This window comes from Perognathus longimembris, chromosome 3, assembly GCF_023159225.1.
Source record: "Perognathus longimembris pacificus isolate PPM17 chromosome 3, ASM2315922v1, whole genome shotgun sequence".
NCBI classification, from domain to species: domain Eukaryota; kingdom Metazoa; phylum Chordata; class Mammalia; order Rodentia; family Heteromyidae; genus Perognathus; species Perognathus longimembris.
Genome location: NC_063163.1, coordinates 118,282,131 through 118,296,636, shown reverse-complemented (window position 1 = coordinate 118,296,636; position 14,506 = coordinate 118,282,131).

Genomic DNA, 14,506 nt, shown 5'->3' with positions numbered 1-14,506 from the left:
CAAGGGAAACTGTTGAAACTGTTTCAGGCAGGGGGGTGAGGGTGAAGGACAGAAGGTCATTGGACACATGGTATACAGAATGGAAACATCACCGTGACATCCTCCCCGTGTCACTCCTGTAAGGGGCACTCCGTGGACGGCACCTCTGGATACATGAAACGATGATGCTTACTTATTTACTTAGTCATGTATTGCAGGGACTGGAGCTTGAACTCAGGGTCTGTGCTTTCATTTGGCTTGTTTTTGCTCAAGCCTTGCCCTCTACCACTTGAGCCACAACACTGTCAGTCCCAGCGTTTTGCTGCTTCACTGGGGACTTTTCTGCCTGGGGTTGATGTTGAACCGCCAATCCTCAGATCTCACCGTCCTCAGTAGCTAGACTTACAAGTGTGAGCTACCAGCCCTGATTCAGTGCTTTATATGCATCTCATCTTTTTCTTTGGACCACAAACAAGAGCACATTATACGTAGCATTCTATATAGGCCTTATGCTGAACAATATATATCCTATAAATGGGCTTCACTTACGTACACGTATAAACCTACTTCATTTTACTGTGTCACATTCAGCGCATATCATTATTTCTTTACTTCACCCCCCCATAACAGTGGCCATCTGGATCTTCTTCAGACCAATGGGGCTGCAGTGGTCAGCATCCACTCCTCCTGCAGTGCTTCCCAGCGCTGGGATTGACGCCGGGAGATGAAGGTCTTAAGACGGAAAGAGACTGCTTCCTGCCTGGCATTCTGCTCCTGGCCTCTCCCCCTCCCCTGTGGGGCAGGGACGGGAGCGATCCCCTGGCTGTTGGCTTTGGGATGCTGAAGGAGAGGACTTGTGTGCAAAATAACCTCCCCTCCCGGATGCATAGGTGTCGCTCAGCGCCGTTTCGACGCTTGCTTGGGCCGTGCACGCTGCCACGCGCGGACGCACCGTGCCGCTCCCCGCGAGCTCTAGGGACTCCCCAGCCGTGGCCATCTGCAGGCCTCTGCCACCAGCCGGTGGGAGGAGGGACACCGTGCGCAGAGGCTGGGTGCCGCTGGGCTGTGGTCTTGAGGAGGTGCCCATCACGAGTGAGGGGGCTGAGCCTCGCGTCTAGCCCTGGAGGTCTCGACCTCCCCCGGAAGTCCCTCACCACCCAGGGCATGACTGGGTGACTGTCCAAGATGCGGCGGTGAGCGTGGGAGCCGGTGAGCACAGCCACGCCCCACCGGCTGGCCGCTCGCGCGGGACTCGCTGGCCGGGGGCTGGCTTGTCCCACCGTCCTGGGGCCTTGGCCGAGGGTGTCCTCCTTTGGGTAATGGCTCATCCTCACAGGTCCCCTGGAGTGAGGTGTGTGTGTGTGTGTGTGTGCGTGTGTGTGTGTGTGTGTGTGTGACAGGCAGGGAGACGTACAGGGGCTACAGCAGATAGGACTGGTGCAGGCTGCTGGGGAAGAGCCCTTTTCGGAGGCGCAGTGGGAAGCACCCCTCCGCCCCAGTAATTCAGGCCATCTGTCCACCATGGAACCAGTCTCCAGAGCCTGACTCTCCAGAAAGCCTTGGGGCCTAATGGAACGCAGGCCTGTCCCTGGCTTCCTCCTGCACTGTGTTCTGCGAGGACCCTTGGGCCTGCGGGGCTCTTGCACTCCCGGCCTCTCTCCCTCCCCTAGGGGCTCACGCATGACGCAGGCCCAGAGCCAAATGTGAGCTCTCGGGAGCAGTACGGGGCTGGGGTCAGGGGGTCGGGCTCCCCCTAGGGCGGCCACTCCCTTGCCTTGTGGCTCTGGAAAGCCACATCGCCTAGCCAGGTCTCCATGTCCCTGTCGGTGACAATGAGCATGTGTATTACAATAAAGAGCTTACAAAACGTTTTCGCCCACACAGTTAGGAGCTCCTTGTACTTTTTTTCGTGACTGACCTAGGGGGAAGTTCTGGAGACTGGGGTTGTGGCCAGGAGCAATGGAGGGACCTGCAATTAGCACATCAGGCTGGGGAAGGGCAGTGGGTCACAGCCTCACGTGTGGCCAGCGTGCAGAGGCCAAGGGCTCCTCAGGAACGTATGTATATGCGCACATGTGTATGTATGAACATGTGCGCATGCATGTGTGTGCATGTGCATGCATGCTTGTGTGTGTATGAGTATGTATGTGTATGCGTGTGCGTATGAGTGTATGCATGTGTATGCATGTGTGTGTATGTATGCACGCACGCATGCATTTGTTGGTACTGGGCTTGAACCTAATTAGAGCCCCATGCTCATGCTTAGCTTGTCACACAACTGTGATGCTCTCCACTTGAGCCATACCTCCTCATGTGCCTTTTTTGCTAGTTAACGCAAGACAAAACGCTGATGGACTTTTCCTGACCCAGTGGGCTTCAAGCTGGGATCCTCCTGAGATCTCAGCCTCCCCGGTAGCCAGGATTACAGGCGGGAGCCACTGGTCCTGGCTCCTTAGGAAGTCTTTCCCCATGACCCCCTGGGATCCCCAACAAGGAGGCGGGGGACCTGGAAGAGGTTAGAAAGGAGACTTCCCCGGGGTCCCTTGGGGGGGGCTCACCTCTGTCCCGGGCCCCTCTGGGCCCCACGTGGCAGGGGTACATGTGGGGTGACAGCCCCGAGGCTACCCCTGACTACCCGGGCCATCAGCCAGACCCAGGGCCGAGAGGGGGGCGGGAGAGGGGGCACCCCCCCACCCTGTGCTGTTGAGCAGGGGCCTGGAGACACCCCGTGGTAGGAGCAGGAATCACAGTTTGGTTCCCGGCCCCTGCCACGGACTAACCAACGGAGACCCGAGGAGGTGTGCGCGGCCCCGGGCCGGGGCTCGCGGGCTACGGGGGATCGGAGCGCCCGTGGAGGGGGCCGCTCGCTCGGAGGAGCTGGAAGCCGGGCGGAGGCCGGGCCCGGGCCCGGGGGTACCCCCCACCGCCGGCCGCCCTCCCCCCCCCGCCGGCCGCCCTCCGCCCCGCCGCCCTCCCCCCCGCCGGCCGCCCTCCCCCCCCCCGCCGGCCGCCCTCCGCCGCGCCGGCCCCCCTCCCCACCGCCGGCCGCCCTCCCCCCCCCGCCGGCCGCCCTCCGCCCGGGGCCGCCCCGCCCGGAGCGACGCGGGCGCCCGCGGGGGGCCGCTCGGGCATCGCTCGGGCCGCCGCGTCCACTCGAGCCGCTAGCCCGGGGCTCCGGGGGTCGCTCCGGAGCCGTGGGCCGGCACCCGGGGCTGTCGGCGGGCTCGGCCCCGGAGCTCGCCCGGGCGCCAGTGAACTGGGGCGGACGCCGGGCCAGGGCCGGGGCGACCCGGGGCCCGGCGGGCCGGCGCACGCGAGAGCAGCTCTCCCTCTCCGCCGATCCGCAGCGCGTTCGTAAAGCTGGCTGTGAAGGGCCCCGCGGGCGAGCCCCGGCAGGCCCGGGCCGGGAGCCGCGCGCCCCGGGGCTTCCCACGGCGGGGCCCGGCCCGGCCCCCTGCAGTCCCGCGGCTCGCCGCCCGGGGGCGCGCGCCGCCCCTTCCGCCCCGCCCCTCCGCCCCGCCCCCTTCCGCCCCGCCCCTTCCGCCCCGCCCCTCCGCCCCGCCCCTCCGCCCCGCCCCCCCGCCCCGCCCCTCCGCCCCGCCCCCCTCTGCCCTGGAAAGCTTGCCGCCTCCAGGCGCCCCACTTCGGGGAGGACCACTGAGGCTTGGGCTAGGCCTCAGTTCCCTACGATTGCAAAACAGATAATAAAGTCTTGGCGTCCCGCAGTGGAAGATGGCCATGATAAAATGAACTCTCTCTATAGTGTACATAGACGACGCTATCTACAGTAACACACACGTACACACACAGTAGCACACACACATGCGTGCCTGTGGTACTAGGTTTGAGCTCAGGGCCTTGCTACATAGGCACTTACTATGTAAGCTATGACCCTAGTCCTAAAACAGTTTTTTAAGTGATTATTTAAAGATATTGGAGAATAAAAAAGTCCATATTCAACCAAACCATTTTGAAGATTAAAAACAAAGAGACTTCATCAGCAGCACAGTTACCCTTAAGACATGCTTGAAGGAAATCTTGTAGGCGCAAGGGAAATGGAACAACTGATAACTCAGAGTGACAGGAAAAACAAGTCACCAGACATGCTAACTATGTGAGCAAATATAAATAAAAGACTACATAGTTTGGCTTCTCTTAGGCATTCTTTAAAAGTGACATGCGCTGGGCACTGGTGGCTCATGCTCGTAATCCTAGCCTATAATCCAGGAGGCCTGAGATCTGAGGATTGTGGTTTGAAGTCATCCTGGGCAGACTAGTGACCATTCTGAGAACCTCTTATCATCTCCAGATAACCAGCAGAAGGCTGGAAGTGGAGACATGGCCCAAGTGGTACAGTGTTAGCCTTGAGCAAAAAAAAGCAGAGTGAGTACATGAGGCGGGGAATTTAAGCCCCAGTACCAGCACACACACAATAAAGGACACATGACTATTTAAAGCAGAATTAGTGGAGGGTTTGTTTCCATTATAGATTTAGATTATAACCATTCAAACCCAACTCATTAAGAAAACTACAGCTAACTCTGCTCATCCCTCACAAAATAGACTTGAAGACAAAGAGGATTATAAGAAGTGAAAGAGATATTTTGTAATGATAAAAGAGCCAATACGGTAAGAAAGGCTAATGATTATGAATATAGTCCACAATCTAGTGATACTAATTACTGTCATCTGTACTCAATCTAATAATGGCTTCAAAATACTTGAAGCAAAAGCTGACAGAATAAAAGAGAAAAGCGGGGAAATTCCATCACAGCTGCAGGTTTGGCCTCTCCTCTCAGTAATTGGCCGGGGAACTGGACAAACATTGAATTTGAAAGATATGGATGACAATGCTGACTTTCTGAAATGAATCCACTGACATTTCTACAGTCCTGCTCCTGTGCACCATAATGAGTAAAGTGTTGGATAAAATATGAAGTCACAGTCCAGTCCATTTCAAAAGATAGAAGATCTATACAATACATTTTCAGACCAGAATGGAATTAAATAGAAATCAATAAGATTTACAAAATACTCAGATGCTGACAATAAAATTTGATGTCGTATGACCATTATTATGTAGTTCTGGATGCTTTGTTGTTGTTGCTGTTTTGTTCCAGAACTCAGGGTCTGGGCTCTGTCTCTGAGCTTTTCAGTTCCAGGATAGGAGTCTGCCATTTGGGTTACACCTCCACTTCCAGCTTTTCTTTTTGGTAGTTAGTTGGAGATATAAATCTAATGGACTTGTTTGCCTGGTCTGGCTTCAACCTGTGATCCTCAGGTCCCAGCTTCCCGAATAGCTAGGATTACAGACATGTTTTTGGTTGTTTTTGCCTTGGGTTGAACTCAGGGCCTGGTCGCTGTCCCTGAGCTTCTTTTGCTCCAGGCTAGTACCCTACCAGTTGAGCCACAGCTCATGTTTTTATGTCCCATCAAACCCATCACAGGCTGAAAATGTCCTAAAAATACACTTGAGGAAATTTATCTTTGCCTGACTAATGTAACTCCTTTGTATATCACCTTTATAATACAAATTTAAATATTAAAAATAAAAAATATACTGGAGGGCAGGGGGCATGTGTCTCAAGTGGTACAGTGGCTGCCTAGCAAGCACAAGGCCCTCGGTTCAAACACCAGTACTACAAAAACAGAAACCAAGTTGATACGCCAACGGAGTGACCATCACAGCTTAGCATGACGGAGCCCCTTAGGGAACGCGTTACTTCGTGCAGCTGCGGTCCTGTGGCTGCCTGGAGGTCTCAGCTCATCCTGCCCACTATCCCGAGAGAGCCCCACACTGTGTAGTGTTAACCCAGGAAAAGCCCCCACTGAAAATACAAAGTATGTTTCTACTGCATAGAAACATTCCCACCAAAAGCAAACATAAATGAATGAATGAATGAATGAATAACATGCAAGTCGAACCTTTGTAAGTTGGGGAATCACACCTACAGAAATGAGCTGACTAGATGGAGTTTACCCATATTATATTTCTAAATTACTTATTGCGACCTGCCTGTCTTGCAGAATAATAATAACAAAAGATACAGAGTATTTGTTTCAGAAACACCCAGTATATGAGAACCAGACACGAAAATGGAATGCACCAAGACTGAAGAAAGGGGTGGAAAAGTCAGGGATTGTACAAAGCGCAATGCACTCAGGGACTAGAGGCTTGTGGACACCCAATAGGCTATATCCTGGGGGCAGTAAAACAGAGGGACCCCTGTTCCCCCCGCAGGGGAGGAAGGCTTTATATGCTACGCTACAGAAACTTGAGTCTCAGCCCACTGCAGTATACTGGGCTTTCTTAAAAACTACAAACTTGCCAGGTGCTGTGGCTCGCGCCCGTAATCCAGAAGTTGAGATCTGAGGATCATGGTTCGAAGCCAGCCTGGGCAGGAAAATCCATGATATCATATCTCCAATAAACCACTCAGAGAAAGCCAGAAGTGGCGCTGTGGCTCAAGTGGTAGGGTGCTAGCCTTGAGCAAAAGCAGCCCTGGGACAGTGACCAGGCCCTGAGTTCAAGCCTGGCAACAAAACAAAACAAAACCCCAAACACAATATAAAAAAAAAACTCAAACACACAAACAAAAAACTATAAAGGTGTCCATGCCACGAAGCACTTGGCTGGCCCAGTGACTCTCCTTGCCCTTCCCGGTTCTGAGAGCGAGCCAGGATCACCTGATGTTGTGTCAAGCTGGCACTCTATCAATAAAGGCACGAAAACATTTGGAAAATTCCTGGCCAATCATGGCAAAGAAAACCTTCAGAAAGCCAGGAAAGTCTAAGTAAGACTTCCTCTAGCTGATATGAAGCATTTATTTAAACAACAACAACAACAAACAAAACTCTACAGTTAAAAACCATCCTTACTATTGAAAGTCTAAACTCTTTCCCTACTGCTCAGGACAATGCCGGGATGTCTGAATTCACTACTGCTATTCAAGACTGAACAGAAGATCGTGGCCACAGCAATACGGCAAGAAAAAAAAATCCAAAACCAAGTAACTAAATAAGAAAAGGCTAAGCGTACAAATTAAGCAGTAGAGAATCTGTCTAGCAAGCATCAGGCCTTGAGTTTAAACCCCAAGATTGAAAATAATAACAAAGAAGCCCTTTCTTCATCAGTTGTAAATATAATAACAAAACCCATTTGTACAATTAATGTATGATATTAAAATAATTTAAAAATGAAAGGGAAGAGAAAAGAAAAAGGAAAAAGAAATACATAAAAAGTAAAATAGTATGTATGCACAGATAATATGATAATTTATCTGTCTAAAAACCTTTTTTTTGTGGCTAAAATTCTTAGTAGAACAAATAAATGAACTTTCCAAGGTTGCAGGAAACATGGCCAATGCTTATAAATAAATTTTGCTTGGACATACTAGCAATTGGAAAAGCCATTTGGGAAAGAAAAAAATGTCAATTACAATAAAACTACAAACAACAAAATGCTTGGGAATGTATTTAAGGAATGATGCCAAGAACTGTATGCTGGAAATTATAAAATATTCATGAGTGAAATTACAGGAGACGTAAGTATATGGAGAAATGTACCATATTTCATGAATGAGATGACTCATCGTGATAACATGCCTGTTTTACCCAATTAATCTACTAGAGTTAACGTAATTCCAGAGTTAATGTAATCTAAGAAGGCTTTTGGGGTAGAATTGATAGGTTTGTTCTGGAGATTTATTGAAGAATAAGGAACAAAATAACACGAACAAAGAAAAAGTTGGAGAATTTGTAACAGATTATTTTAAGATTTTGCCACAAAGCTACATCAACAAAGGCAGTGTTAATATTGGCATATGGATTGAACAACCGATCAATGAAGCACAGGAGAGACTGTAGAAACAGACCTGCTCTCACACAGTTCATTGATTTGGGGCAGAGGTGCCAAAAACAATTCCATAGAGAAAGGAAAATCTTTCAGCAGGTAGTGCAGAAATAATTGGGTCCCTGAACCCTGCGGTTACCATATAACTCATTGCAATTGGATTATAAATCTAACTAGAGCAACCCAAATCGTTACAGTTTTGTAGTAGTCCTGAAATACTTTTTTTGATTGTTGTTGCAGTACTTGAGTTTGAACTCAGGGCTCATGCTTGCTCAAGGGTGCTTCTACCATTTGAACCATGCCCCCCCCCCGCCAACCTGACTTTTTTCTGGTTATTTTGGAGATTGGCTCTTGTTGGGCTGGCTTTGAGCCATGATTCTCCAAATCCCAGCCTTTGGCGTAGCTAGGATTACAGACGTGAGCCACCAGTCCCTTGCAGAGTTGGGAGAAGAGTTGAAGAGACCCCGTGGTCTCATGGAACCAAGCAGGTGCCTGGAGCTGAGAGGCGGGCTACAAGTTTTGTATATAGAAGTTGGTTGTATTTCTACCACTAACAACTGGGGATTTAAATTCAAAATAACACTTATGATAGCATAAGATATGACACGCTGATGAGGACAAGGCATACAATTTATATAGTCCTGAAATCAGAAAATGCTTCGGGGGGAAATTAAAGAAAGAAAATTTCAACAAATAGAGAGCCATGCCACATTCATGGACAAGAGGGCCGAACATGGCTATGGTGTCAACCCTCCCCAAACTCTCTGCAGATTTAATGTATCCTCACTCAAAATCATGGTAATTTTTTTTTTTTTTTTGGCTAGTCCTGGGCCTTGGACTCAGGGCCTGAGCACTGTCCCTGGCTTCGCTTTGCTCAAGGCTAGAACTCTGCCACTTGAGCCACAGCGCCACTTCTGGCTGTTTTCTGTTTATGTGGTGCTGGGGAATCGAACCCAGGGCTTCACGTACATGAGGCAAGCACTCTTGCCACTAGGCCATATTCCCAGCCCATGGTAATGTTTTTTGAGAGGTTGACAAGTGGATTCTAAAAGTCATATAGAAATGTCTAAGACCCTAACAACTACAAATTTTTGAAGAACAAAAAAAGAGAACACAATTAGGGCACTTATTATAAAGTGACAACAATCAAGACAATGTAGGATGGCATAGAATAGATATTTAGATCACTGAATACAGAGAATGCAGTCTGGAAACATATACATATATATTGCACATATAAATCAATTATATAATATATTTTCTCTGTATATAGTTAATTCATTTTTTTGCAAAAAAAAAAGAAAAAGCCAAGGAATTCAATGGGGAAAATGGTAATCTATTGAAAAATGGTTCTAGAACAATTGGATGCCCATACATAAGGACAAGTGGGTTTTGGTCAAAGGCCTGAAGTCTTGGATACCTAAGGTTAGCCAACATTTTTTTAGGTAAGGCAAAAGAAAGGACAACCTCTATAAGAAAAAAAGAAGTTGATATATAGGGCTTTATCAAAATGGAAGCTGTTTACTTTTTATTTATTTCATTTTTCAATTAAAAATGTAAACTTGTTATTATAAAGGTGATATATGGAGGAGTTACAGTGACATAAGACAGGTCGAGTACATTTCTTTGTTACCCCTTCCCTTGCTCTCTCCCAGTTTTTCCCTTCCATCCCCACCTTGGCTATGAGAGGGAAAGGTAATCCAAAATGGGATAAAAACACTTGCAAAGCATGGGACTAGCAATTTATTTAAATTAAAAAAAACAAACCCAAACAACCCACAACTACTACCACCAAAAGAAAAACCCAACAAAACCCTTCCCACTCAACTTGATTAAGAACTGGGCAGAAGGGCTGGGGATATGGCCTAGCGGCAAGAGTGCTTGCCTCGTATACATGAGGCCCTGGGTTCAATTCCCCAGCACCACCTATATAGAAAATGGCCAGAAGTGGTGTTGTGGCTCAAATGGCAGAGTGCTAGCCTTGAGCAAAAAGAAGCCAGGGACAGCGCTCAGGCCCTGAGTCCAAGCCCCAGGACTGGCCAAAAAGAAAAGAAAAGAAAAAAGAACTGGGCAGAAGATAGGGAGAGACCTTCCATCAATAATGGCCCACGAATGACAAACCATCCCATCGGGGAGCGTGGTGTCATTAATCACCCAATAACACAAATCCCAGCCAGGCGCGTTACCAGCAGGCCACCGTTAGGCCAGCCACGCCCTCGAGGACTCGGTGGACCGCGTGCTGGCAGGGTGGGGCCCTCCTGGCCAGACGTCTCCCTCATCATTTGTTGGTGGGAACACAGATCAGCAAAGCTGATCTTCGGAAACGAATTGGACACCTGCCTATCAGTTAGTTAAACGTCTTTTTACCCAGTGACCCCACAAGCCACTTTCAAGTACTGGCCCGGAAGATAAGCATCTGATCGCAACAGCACGGGTGTGCCGATTCCCCATCACCTGCGGCCCCCCCGAGACCAAGCCGGGCGAGTGACAAGTGAGTAGCAGCCGTCTTCCCAGTGCACACGCCGCCGAGGGAGCTGCTCGCACGCGGCCCCCGGGGGACTCGGAAACGCTGCGGGAAGCGGGAGGCGCCAGGCCAGAAGGATCGCCTGCCGCAGGTTTCCTTCCGCCAAGGAGGTTCTAGAAAAGCGATGGAAGGCGGCTCAGTCAGGTTTTGCCAGGGAGCACGAGTGGACTTTCCGGAGCGATGGAACACGGAACCCTCTACGTGTGTCTCGCGATGATCTCACGACTGCGCACAGCTGCTAAACGCTCATTGGCAGAGCTAGGTGTGGTGGCATGTGTCTGTAATCCCAGCCCTGAGGGGTCAGAGGCAGGAGAACTCCAAGTTTGAGACGAGCCTAGGCTAGGGGATACCCTGGTTCAAAACAAGGAAAGAAGTCCCCCACAGAAACAGTGACTCACGCCTCTAATCCCAGCAACCCGGGGGCTGGAGCGCGAGAATCACTCTTTTAGGGCAGCCCAGGCGGAACGGTTAGTGAGCTCTCATCTCAACTAAAGAGATCCAGGTGCGGTCAGCCACACAGTAAGTGTCAGCAGGAGGACGTCTGGCATTTGGGAAGTAAGGGCCGGGGTGGGGCTCAAGTGCCCAAGGCCTTGAGTTCAAGCCTCACCACCCTCAAAACCAAAGTCTTGAGTAGTTGATTTTTACAGTTAAAATTGGTTTTCTGCATATCATGCTTTACAGAACCATCAACATCACCATCATACAACCCTGTTAAAAAACAGTCAAGAGAGGGCTGGGAATGTGGCCTAGTGGCAAGAGCGCTTGCCTCGTATACTTGAAGCCCTGGGTTCGATTCCCCAGTACCACATATATAGAAAATGGCCAGAAGTGGTGCTGTGGCTCAAGTGGCAGAGTGCTAGCCTTGAGCAAAAGGAAGCCAGAGACAGTGCTCAGGCCCTGAGTTCAAGGCCCAGGACTGGCCACAAAAAACAAAACAAAACAAAAAACCCAAAAACAGTCAAGAGACAGAAACGTCACAAAAGAGAAAGCACGAGTGTTTATACACACAGGAACACTGACGTCACTAGCCACTGGGCAGGTGCGATATGCCAGCCACTCCACTAAGGTGACTACATTAAAGTAGTCCGATCACAACCACACGCTGGTGAGACTGCAGTGCAACTGGAATGTTCTTACAACGCGGTCGTGATGCAGGCACCTGGGAAAAAGGCTCGATTGTTTCTCACAAGGTTAAACACACACCTACGTTGACGTGGAAATTCCACTCCTACGTGCTCTCCTAGGAGAAAGGAAAACAAGCTCACAAGAACAAATGCTCCCAGAGGCCTTGTTCCCAACGATCGCATCGCATGCAGGAACATTCCAGATGCTATCCAACAGACCAGTGCTGGTTATATTCACTCACATGGGGGAATACAAAGACACGAGAGGGTGATTCCTGCCTCAGGTGGGTGCGTCTCAAAGACATAACACGGAGAAAGAGGCGCTAAGCAATGCATGCTGTATATGCCATTACGAGAAGTTCTACAGCCGGCAAAGCAAATCACAGTTGGAAACCAGATTAGTCATCAGTCAGGTGCCAGTGACTCACGCCTGTAATCCCAGCTACTCAGGAGATCTCAGCTCAAAGCCAGCCCAGGCAGAAAACTTCATGAGACTCTTACCTCCAAATAGTGAGCAGAGGGCTGCAGGCAGAGGTGTGGTTCAAGTGGTACCAGGCCCGGCCATTCAAGCCTCAGTACTGACGTACATACACACACACACGCACACACACACACACGCACACACACACACACACACGAAAGAAAGAAAGAAAGAAAAAAGAAAGAAAGAAAAAAGAGATTAGTCAGGAGTGGAGTTGGGGAGGCTAGGCTGGCTAGGAAGGGAGAGAATTTTGATGTTTTGAATATGATTCACTTCTTTGTTTTTCCAGAGCGGAGGCCCAAACTCAGGGCCTTTTACTTGCCAGGCAAGTGCTCTCCCGCGGAGCTAAATCCTATCACTTCCTACGATGGGGTTGTGAGGTACTTAGATAAAAGCATTTATCTACATTGCAAAGTGAGTGGGTGTACATTTTAATTCGTGTAAAATTTCAAAGGAAATACTAACAGCCAAAAAAGTAATAAAAATGAGCGGAGGGAAAGTAGCTCGACATGAGCATGGCCTGGTGCGACCCACCGGCGAGGAAGCCTGGTGATAGGTAGGCTGGGCTGGACCCCAAGGCCTTTTTGTGAGTAGTTGAAGTATTGCACAATACAAAGTGGGACAGAACGGGGTGTGTGTGTGTAAAGAAAGGATAACCGTATCTCCTGGGGGCTGGGGATATGGCCTAGTGGCAAGAGTGCTTGCCTCGTATACATGAAGCCCTGGGTTCGATTCCCCAGCACCACGTATATAGAAAAAAGCCAGAAGCGGCGCTGTGGCTCAGGTGGCAGAGTGCTAGCCTTGAGCAAAAAGAAGCCAGGGACAGTGCTCAGGCCCTGAGTCCAAGCCACAGGACTGGCAAAAACAAAATAAATAAACTGTACCTCCTGGGGCGTTGGAGCGAGGGCTGGGCAGGGCGCTTCCCTGTGCTTCACTGGACCCGGGCTCTCCCGCTCCGCTGAATTCCTGTCGCCTTTCCTGCCACTCCCTGCTCATCCCCTCTCCTGACTAATGTCCTGGGGGCTCAGTGACAGGGCTTTAGGGGAGACAATGGAGGAGGGGCTGGGGACGCCCCCAGGTGCTGCACCTGGGCCCTTTCTCCCTGGCTCCCGTCTCGCTCGTGCCCCCTCTCGGAGCGTCTGCAGTGGGACAGGGCGGCTGCGTGGCCCTGTCTGGTCATGTCCACCCGCCTTCCCAGAAAACCCTCTGATGACGGGGAACATGGATCCAGGTGCCCAGCCCCATGTCCTGGCCGGCCTCCCTGAGCCAGGCGCCCCGCCACGCCTGGCCTTGCCCTTCCACCTGGTCCTTACAGGCTCGAGAACCAGCTCCCCAGCCTCCCAGAGCCCCCGGGGCCCCCTCCCAGCCTCCCCGACCTGGCCCCGTGGCTCATCGCGGAACCCCCGGGGGGCTGGGCGTCCGGCACCTGCACCTCTGTGCTCACACTAGCTCCCCTTTACCCACCATGAACTCAGCAGACACCCCGTGAGCCCCTGCTGTTTGCCGGGCACGGTGGTGGGGCCTGCGTGGCGAGGACGGTTCAGGCTTGCGGGGTGCTGGCTGCGGGGGAGGAAGAGGACTCCGGAGCTCTGGAACCGGGTCAGCTTGGCACTTGAGAGGGGGCCGCAGGGCGCACCTGCCTGGAGTGGGGCGGCGGGGTGGGGGGAACCGAAGAGCCATTGGGGAAGCAATGCTGACCAAGCTGAGATCCAGAGTGGGCCGGGAGGCTGGCACGCAGCCCTGGCTGCTCGCTCGCTCCTGGGCAGCGGCCGCGCTTCCTGGGAACGAGGGGAGGATCCAGCCCGAGATGAGGCCTGGAGAGCCTGAAGCCTCCCCTATCCCCCCCCCCCCCCAATGCGGCTGGCTGGGCAGTGAGGCCAGGCCAGGCTCCCCTCTGTGGGCTCGGGCCGCCCCTCCCGCCCCCTCGGTCCACTCTCTGGTGCTGCTTGGACTCTAATTGTGTCCCCACATAAAGCCACATGCAGGGAGCCAGGCCTTTCTGGGGACAGATGGGCTGATTCTGACCTTGTCGTTTCCCCAGGGAGGGGTCCTTCCCATTCCCAAGGGGCCCTGAGGTGGAGGGAGAGAGCTCCCAGGACCCCTCCCCAGGATGGAGGCAGGAAGGAGGACCCGGGAGGAAATGGGGGAGCAGTCACACCCCTGGGTATCTGCTAGAGAGCCCAGCCAGGAGGAAGAAACAACCGCATAGTTTAAGGGATTAGAGGGAAAGTCCCAGAGCCAGAATACATGGTGTTCAAAACCCAGTTCTGCTAGTTATTAACCTTGTGACCTTGGGCACATTCTTTAACCTCTCGGTGTCTGCTTCCTCCTATTTAAAATGGGGAAGGCCGGGCACCGCTAAGGAGGATGAGATCTGCGGATGGAAGTTAGACATCAGCCAAGGGAGACAAATCAGAGACTCTTACCTCTAATCAGCAAAATCCATTATATCTGCCCCCGGGGTAGCTAGGATTACAGGTGTTCCTGACCACACTTGGCCAGGTGCTGTCCCCTCTCCTGCCCCCCATCTCCCCAAATTCTGTGAA